Source organism: Natator depressus, chromosome 5 (assembly GCF_965152275.1).
Source record: "Natator depressus isolate rNatDep1 chromosome 5, rNatDep2.hap1, whole genome shotgun sequence".
NCBI classification, from domain to species: domain Eukaryota; kingdom Metazoa; phylum Chordata; order Testudines; family Cheloniidae; genus Natator; species Natator depressus.
Window position 1 is genome coordinate 114,320,185 of NC_134238.1, and position 9,745 is coordinate 114,329,929.

The 9,745-nt window shown below is 41.2% G+C and overlaps 1 protein-coding gene across 1 annotated transcript in view; it reads right to left on the reverse strand.

The window, feature by feature from the left end:
• MOB3B (MOB kinase activator 3B) overlaps nt 1-1,581 on the reverse strand; it is a 167,670-nt gene extending 166,089 nt beyond the window's left edge. Inside the window, exon 1 of the mRNA XM_074953491.1 lies at nt 1,451-1,581. The gene's annotated coding sequence lies outside the window, so the exon portion shown is untranslated. The remainder of the gene's footprint in view (nt 1-1,450) is intronic.
• Between the last annotated feature and the right edge of the window lie 8,164 nt (nt 1,582-9,745).

Here is a 9,745-nt window from a genome sequence, read left to right on the forward strand (position 1 = left end):
GCTTTAAAAAGACACAAGCACGGAGTCCTACCATTTTTGCAAGGACATTTTCACGTTAGCCAGCTGAAGAAAAAAGTCCCATTCTGCCTTCAGATGCGCACGCATGGCTCCCACTGAAATTAAGTGTGCCACAATTAGGCTTACAGTTTGCAAGGTGACTGTCCACTCGATCAAAGAGTGTCAAGACCTCACCTGAGTATTCATAGCTAGGACCTGACATTCTCAGTCTGCCTCCCTGAACTCTCTCATTCCAGAGTAGATGACTTTTTAAAACGGTGATATTACTGAGCTAAAAATAGCTCTGCTAGAATCCACCACAAAGCCAAGTTTGTGATTCAATATGATATATAGTTATTCCTTAACGAGCAAGTAGCAGTGCAACTCTGAACTCCCTGAAATACACGAAGGACAGACGGATACATCACAAGAGATTATACCGTGTGTTCCAACTGGCGAAATATCAAACATGAAGGATTAATGTGAACGATATAGTAGCTAGCCTAGTCATTCCAAAGCCTAATTCACTGATACTTTGTGCTTGTATCGTTGGTTTGAAAACGTATCCTTTCTTTTCTAATTGTAGGGGGGGGTGGATGGACACAAGCATGAATAGGGCTTATCTACACAGAGAAGTTGCACCGGTTTAATTTAAATCTCTTTTTAAACCAATTTAGTTAAATCAGTGCTAAACCCTATATAATCATTTTAATTTTGTTTTAAGAGTGACTTGTACTTATGAATATTACATCTTAGTGTAAACCTCTTCCTAATCAATTTCAGCTAAACCACTTTAAGCCAGGCATATATGTATTTATGGGTGCCCACACAGCCTTTTGCACCAGTTTTACTAGATTGGATTTTAAAATCACACTTGGTGCAACTTTGCATGTAGACAAACCTGAAGTCCTTTTGTATATTGATTATGATCCTACATAGCCAAGGAGCTAAAACAAATAATAGATATTTAATCTGAATGTAACTGTGTTTGAATGTTACGGTCCAATTCTGATCTCACTTTCACCAGTGTAATTTGGAATATTACTCCACTGAAGTCAAAGAGTCAGATTCTGATATCAGTTTCACTGGTGTATTTCTGAAGTAACTCAAATGATGCTTAGGTCTTTTTCCTTTCTGAGATTTCAAATGGTCATTAAAAAAAAAAAATCCTGATCTCAGGTGAAAGCAGAGCTGGAGAAGTCTGAGCTCTAGGGCATGGTTTAGAAAGATTGAGTAAAAAGGGAGTCTTCTTAGGAAAGACACCAAGAAAGTAACATAGGACATAGCACTGGAAAGGTCATCAAGGCTAGCCCCTGCAAACGCAGGCAACCCGCTTTCATACATATTATACATGTGTTTCCATATCTATGAAAGAGAAGAATTTAAGGATCTTCTTTGTGCGTGTGGACGTAAGTAACAGGAGCTGAAAATGGAATATTGGGCTCACTCTTACCTTGTGTTCCCCCTGTCCATTTAGGCAGGCCCTTGTTCTGCACTGTGACTGTAAGCTGTTTGGGGCTGAGTGTCTCTTTGTTAGCTGTCTGTACAGTGCCTAGCACAACAGGGCTAGGGCTTCCAGGCACTGCTGCAATACAAATAATAATGAGTAGTGGCAATGGAATAGTATGGTGTGATAGACAGACATTGTTCTGATTATCAGCTTGTCCCTGCAAAGTGCTGAGCTCCTTCTACTCCCACTGAGGTCAATGGGAACTGGGGACCTTCTCCTAGCAGGACTGGGCCCTGTGTGCATCTCTGGAGTGAGAAGGTAGATACACTCTGCTGCATTCTTGATTTTATTTTTTGACCTTTAAGCACCTGTCTTATTCAGCAGGGATTGTCCAGGCAGCCTTATGACCTTCAGATAAGCAGTACAGTACACTGTATTGCTCTACCTGGAGTACCTGACTGTATCTCATGCAGCCTCACTTTCACATTGTGCAGGAAAGGGAAAGACTAAAGCAGAACACCTTGCTTGCAAATGTAGTGTCTTTTTGCATCTGGTACTAGAGACCTCCTTTCCCGTTGTCCTGTCATCACTGATTGTAGATTTCAGAGTAACAGCCGTGTTAGTCTGTATTCGCAAAAAGAAAAGGAGTACTTGTGGCACCTTAGAGACTAACCAATTTATTTGAGCATAAGCTTTCGTGAGCTACAGCTCACTGCATCGGATGCAACACGAAAGCTTATGCTCAAATAAATTGGTTAGTCTCTAAGGTGCCACAAGTACTCCTTTTCTTTTTACTGATTGTAGAGTACCTGTAAAGTAAAAGTGAGAATGTTGCTACATGTATTTACCTCCTAGAGGCAACCTGGACGCAAATAGGGCCCAGTTCCATTAGGTATTGTGAGCCCTCAACGCCAAGTGACTTCAGTGGGAGTCAAGCAAGCTCATTATTTAGAATGAGGTGTGCAACATGATGATGATGACGCATTCTCAGATACTAGTCTCCAAATCTCTCTACATATTATAGTTGTCTATATTTCCAATCTCACTGATGTATATTGTTCCGAGCTGGGTAAAACCTTGAGTTAAAACTTTGTTCTAACTGATGTGTGAATGTGCCCTTCTCAAAATAGTTGGAAGAAACTAGCGCCAGGTGTGTATGTGTGATCTACTGGGTATTGTAACCATGTGTGTGTGGATGTGAGAAAACACAAAGACAGTGAGAGGACAGAGGCAAAAAAGCCAAACAGTAGCCTCTGAGTACAGTATGAATCGGAAAAATAAGCTAGAGATGGCTTTTGGGTCTGTTGCCTGAAAAGTGTTGGGGCAGTAAGCTAAATAAAAAAAAAAAAAAATCACTCCTTTTATTCCGAGTTCCTCCTACATTCAGAGAAGCAGAATTCTGTACATTCCTTGTAAACAAACAAGAGTGCATCAAAGAATAGCAGCCTCCATCAATTATACTTCCAACTGGAACATCCCCAGGGCCCTGAAATTTGACTGGCTCTTTGGGTTGAAAAGGTGCAAACATGTTAATTCTAAACTCTTCCTTCTCTTTGTGTATATTCTATGTAGTGGGGATTTTTTTGTTTGTTTTTAAATTCTGCCACTAATAGGTTCTGACTATAGAACAATGTGACGTTTTCCAACTATATGTGTAAATTGCCCATATCTTTTTCTCGAGGAGGTTGAGGTAGAGAACCTTCTTTGTTCACAATGTGACGTTATTGACATGAACTGTGACCATATAGATCATTGTTGCAACCAGGGTCCAATGGTTGCACCAGGTCTTGTACAGAGGAGGCCAAGTGGAGTGTCTATGGAAATGTTGTAGTTTGCTGGTTATGATTATGCTGTCTGTATGTGTGCATCATTTTTGTATTTGACGTTATGAATATGGGCTATGTACTTGTATCTCCATTTGTTTGAATCTAAGTAGCCTCAGTGAAGCGTTTGGTCAGCTTCTTGAGAATGGGCACTTTCTGAGAATAGTCCTATTAACACACACTTAACTGATAATGGACTTTTGGAGATGCCAATCCACATCTGAGCTTTCCTGGGAATGTTCAAACTAACATGTAAACAATGGCGCTGGCCTGCCGAATCATTCGTGGACATGTGACGTGCCCAGGTGGCTACAAACTCCATCTTGTTGCTGTGACTTTGCACAGAAGAACAAAGGGGTTTTCTCCCACCAGAGAGAGAATATAAAACGCCCTGGAAGCCACTCCTTTTTGTCTTCAGCTGGCTCAAGAGATGGCCTCTCCACCCCCAAGAGATGCCTGAAAGAAACTAGAACAAAGGAAGTAACTACAGGGGTGTGAGTGATTGCTGGACCCAGACTAGGAAGGAGTCCAGTCTGTGAAAGAAGCTTATTGGAACATCTCTGGGGGTGAAATTTCATCTGTAATCAGTTTCTTAATGAATTAGGCTTAGACTTGCATGTTTAGTTTTATTTTGCTTGGTAACTTACTTTGTTCTGTCTGTTATTACTTGGAACCACTTAAATCCTACTTTTTACATTTAATAAAATCACTTTTGCTCATTAATTAACCCAGAGTAAATAAATTAATACCTGGGAGGAGCAAACAGCTGTCCATCTCTCTCTATCAAATTTATAGATATAGAGGGCAGACAATTTATGAATTTACCCTGTATAAGCTTTATACAGAGTAAAACGGATTTACTTGGGATTTGAATCCCATTGGGAGTTGGGTGTTTGGATGCTGGAGACAGGAGCACTTCTTAAGCTGTTTTCAGTTAAGTCTGCAGCTTTGGGGATGTGGTTCAGACCCTGGGTCTGTGTTGGAGTAGACTGGCATGTCTGGCTCAATAAGGCAGGGTTCTGGAGGCCCAAACTGGCAGAGAAAGCGAGCTCAGAGGAAGTCTAAGCACATCAGGTGACAGTCCTAAGGGGGTTTCTGTGACTTAACCCATCACACACGACTAGGCCCCCGAGTGGTCTCGACTCCCATACGGGTGCCCAAGCCTATAAGGTTATCATTTGGACTCTGGCTGGGCACTAAAGAGGCAGCTTTTTTGAGGCATTCTGTCTGTGGAGCCACTCAACCCAGGATATCTTGACCAGATTAAGTCTATCCATTCAACTGCTATCTAGGTTCCCATAGTGGCTTTCATCACTGGTATCCAAGCACCTTCCAAGAAAAAAGACATAGCAAAGAATAATATCCAACGACCACAAAGGTAGACACCAGAAACCTGGCTGTGAACTGCACTTCCCTCTCATATTCAGAGCTATAATAAAGAAAGAACAAATGAGATCTACACAGGCTGTAGCTTGTGTTATTTTTCATCAAAGAAAACATTCCAAGTACATTTTCAGGAATGTGCCACTATATAATGTAATTTTTACAAGCATTAAATAATTTTCATCAATTATACAAAATTGTCCATCAGGAATGATTTGGGCAAACCTGCTGTATGGTCACTTTTTCTAATCTAGTGCCAAAACCACGGTGAACTTCCCAAATCAGAAACGGGCACAGAAGCAACATGTCTATCATGCAACAACAGAGCAAGTCCCCCTGGACATTTCAGCGCTAGAACACGTCAGTCAGGTTATCACAAAAGTTTAATATTCTTACCTAAAGTCAAGTGACACAAATTAAAAAAACAAATACGTTTCTTCCAGTCTAATCCTTACAACGCTATGATCCCTGTGCAGGCTATACCAGGGACAAATACATCAGCACTAACATGAAATGGCTTTTGGAACGTAATTAATTTTTTTTTAAATCCAGGCAGTTGAAGTATCTCCAAAACTGAATTCCATTGTATATTTTTACACACCAATCTCTTGACTGGTACTTGTTTTGCAAATACTTTGGAGATATCGCATTGAGCCCCAAATCTGTTTCCAAGTGTCCTATTGAAAAACAGCACTATGGAAACTTCCCAACAATGCAATTAATGTGTAACTTGCTGCTTAGTTCGTGTGTTAAATGCTTTACTAGGAAATAAAATGCAATTAATTATGGACACCAAAAGAAGGAGGGAGAAACTGAATATTTAAAACACGCAACTGAGGCTACATATGGGGTGGTCCAAGTTTGAACTCTGAACGTGCTGCTTGTTCCAGGGCCACTGGGGGCTGGATGCACTGTAAAGGCAGCACACTGCGCTCCTTGTTGGGGGCGGGGAGGAAGAGGAAGAAAGCCTCATGTTGCTCTCTAATGCCCTCCCTCACCCTGGCCGATTCAGGAGCAGCATTAACCCGTAGGACCCGGGCCCTCTGTGTTGCGCACCTGTTGTTTTCAGTACCTCTATACCTCTCTCACACCTCCTAATGGAAGCGTCCTTCTTTCCCTTCCCAGCAACAGGACAAGACCCCTCCATCATAACTCCACCTCCAGGCCTCCCACTGAACACTCCTCTGTAGTGAGAACAAGTAATTTCACTATCAGAGATTTCACCATATAGAACGACAACACTTTTACTCCAGCAGCTGCATGTTTTCTGATCGTGGGAGCAAGCCAGAGTCGTCAGCCAGTTAGACACCCAGAAGCATTTCTATGTGGATTCTGAACTAAAACGTGGGGGCCAAATTCTCTGGTGGAGTAAGTGGGCTCTACTCACTTTAATGGCATTTTGTACGCTAACCCTAGCAGAGAATGAAATTCTTGTTTTTTTGTGGTTCATTATTTCTTTGGCACAAATTTGCTCCTTCCTCTTTCTATATTGTTTGGCCAACTGTGCATTCATGAATGGCCAGCCCACTGAAATACACATTAGCTGGCTGTGCAAACCCCAGCTGTCTGTTAAAATGCATTTAGGAGTTACTCACATAATCAACTATGATGATGTCTGACGGAGCCCCTTAACTCACTCCTTCTGCAGCATCAGCCAAAGCCTGGGAGCTTGACCAGTAGCCTGAAGTGATGTCCCCAAGATGCCTGCCTGGGATGTTTCTTTTTCAGCCACTAAATGTCTGGGTGCTGGTCCCTGGTAAAACAAGGCATACAGGACTGGAACTTGAGCTGGGTGGAAGCCCATGTGTGTCTATATGGTTGTTTTCTCTGATAAATTCATCCTATTTAAGTTGGACTGCTCCTACTGCCCACAGATTTGCTAGCCCTCCCCTCAATCAAAAAAGGGGAAAAACGGTTTTCCATAACTGTTTTTAATTTATGTTTTCAACTCTGTCTCTACCCTCTACTATCCTGCTCTCTCCAAGGCAGCTTTTTTAGCATTCATCATAGGGACCCAAATAGACCTCTCCTCGCTGGGGACCCATTCAGTTAAACTTGAACAGTCCACTTACTACAAATCAATATGAAATGCTGCTTCCTCCTTTGGCTCTACTAATATGGTGTTTTAGGTTTTTGTCCCCCTCTCTGGGCTGGTCTACGTAAAAAATTTATGAGACGATTACTGCATCCAGTTAACAAAAGCAAGCATATCATTAAGGGTTAGAGGTTTATACTTTTGGTGATGAAGCCTAGAATTCAAATCTCACTGGCAGCCCAAATAGATTCAGTTATATTATGGACTTAAATATTGTCCTAATACTGAGGTTTATAGGCTTTTCAGTGCACCCCAAGGATGAGTTTGGAGCATAGGCTGGGTTTTTACTGAAAAGCAGTTACTCACCTTAAATTGACTTTGGGATTGTTTCCATGTGCAGGACACACTGTTGTAACCATCAGAACAGCATGTTTTACCTTGTGCAACTACTCTACATTAACAACAAAAACGGATATATCTCAAAAGGGTTTCTCAACCACCCCTTAATACCATCATGTCTTGAGAAGCTGTTATTAGTGTTGGTATGTGCCAAAAAATATATGAGGAATAGACCAAAAAAACCCAAACAAACCAAAAAAAAAAACAAAAAAAAACCACTGAGCGAGGGAAGACTGATTTGGAGAAGTGACTTAGAGCAAAGGATTTACGAGCTGGGCAAGACTGGATGTAGGCCGATTCATACGGAATCATGGAACTGACCAGGTGAGTCTGCGGCAGGTAGTGATGCGACTGAATCAGGGGTAATGGTCCCTGATTGGCAAACAGGGAGTGCCGCCTCAGCCATCCCGAGCCCAGCTTTATTGTCCTGCCGGTTGTCTGATCTTTTCAGGACAGGATACTAATAGCATTGGGGGCAAAAGTATATATAGGTATCTGTACGGACGCATGTGCACGGCAAGCAGGATCTTTGTTCATTTCAGTTTGGAAGTAGATCTCCTAGGTTCAGATTGATTTATCTTCGGATTTTCAGCTCTTGGACTTGGCAGTATTGTCATCAGTCCGCTGGGGACTCTGATGTGTTGACGTTCTATTGGCATCTCCCTGGCTCGCCTTCCAATGTGTGGATGCATCGCACAACACTGATTGGCAGACTCACCTTATCACCCATTTCTTGTACTGCTGTCTGTCTATGGAAATGTTTGTTCAATGACTAAAGAGGAACCACCTCCACTGAGAAATATGGCAGCGGTTTAACAGTACAAAGCCAACTATATAGGTAGCCAGGAAAGGTTTTTTTTCTTCATTATAAGATGACTATAAAAGATCCTGATATTTCTGAGCACATACACCTCCAACCGAAGTGCAGGTGCTCAGCACCTTTGGAAGTCAGGCCTCCATTGAATCCTTTGATGTTAGAAATTGTCATCAGACTTGTGGGAGATACCATACCTTCTCACTCCTGGCTCTGAAAAGATAAAAATGAAGCCTTCTCTTTTATGCCTCCTGCACCAAAGAGATTTGAAACATTAAATGCTAAAAATATCTTCTAACATATAGAAGTCTGTGTTCCCAGGTCAGCAAAGAAAAAACTACCTACCTTCTGCACTGGACACGCTCACAAAAGTTGTCTTCAACAGTATATAAACCAGATGGGGCTTTTTTGTGGTTTTCTGCAATTATAAACTACAATAAGAAAAGGAGTACTTGTGGCACCTTAGAGACTAACCAATTTATTTGAGTATGCATCCGATGAAGTGAGCTGTAGCTCACGAAAGCTTATGCTCAAATAAATTGGTTAGTCTCTAAGGTGCCACAAGTACTCCTTTTCTTTTTGTGAATACAGACTAACACGGCTGTTACTCTGAAACCCATAAACTACAATGCTGTTTATAAGAAGGTATTTATTTTTCTCCAATCACATGGGAGTTTTAAAAACTCAAAATAGTCAGCATTCCACAGTCCCTGCCCACAAGCAAGTGTGAGATGGCTCCAAGACTCCTCAACTTAGTTGCACTGCAATATGTTTCTAATGAGAAACCAAGCTTCTGAAATGTGGAGACATCACAAATACACAATGCTTGTATGAGGAAGTCATGTAAGGTGAAATAGAGATTGAAACCACAGGGCTGTACAGAAACGTAATAGGGTTCTATTATGCTAGAATCCTGTAGAAATTTAAGAGTATGAGATCCTTTCTATAGGCTATTTGAACCATCTGAAAGAATTCTCTAGCGAGGATTCTATATAAAATGGGCAAATGAAACCCTAGAGGAAAGTTAGCCGAATTCCTTATTGGCCAACTTTTTATTTTACTGTTCTAATGCCCTTATCCAAACCCCACTGAAGTCAATAGTCATATTTCCACTGACTTCAATAAGCTTTGCATCAGGGCATATATGCTTACAAGCATTTGCATGCCTTGGCATAGTTAGCAAAATCTAGTTACAGTAAACCACATGCAGAAAAGAATGGTCCATGACACACTTCTTCCCAGCTTTTTAAACACTGTGGCTGAAGAAGCAATTTTCTACTAGAAATAAAAAAAAAACCCCAGCATAAGTCCTGTGATTAGCACTGAAAACAATCACCCAACATAGATGTATCTAAACAAAATTTCCATCACTTTAGAGAAAACGATCCTAATTTTAACCAGATGTAGAAAAAAGAGGAATGTAAAATATAATCAGTTTGAAAATGTTTATTTCATTTCCCCCCCACACACAGCTGTTTTTTTTAAAAGAGCGTGAAGTCAAAGCACATAAATGATAAAAAACAGACCTTTTCTAACCAGAGGCCTAAGATCTGTAAATACTTGTGCTTCCCCTCACCATCAGACATAGACTGATGCTTCCTCTTCCCCCTGATTCTTCTAGCTAACTCCTCCTTCCATTCAATCTTTGCTTTTATCTTCCTCACCCCCTTATGACAGGTTTCAGAGCAACAGCCGTGTTAGTCTGTATTCGTAAAAAGAAAAAAGAAAAGGAGTACTTGTGGCACCTTAGAGACTAACCAGTTTATTTGAGCATGAGCTTTCGTGAGCTACAGCTCACTTCATCGGATGCATAGCATATTGTGGAAACTGCAGAAGACATTATA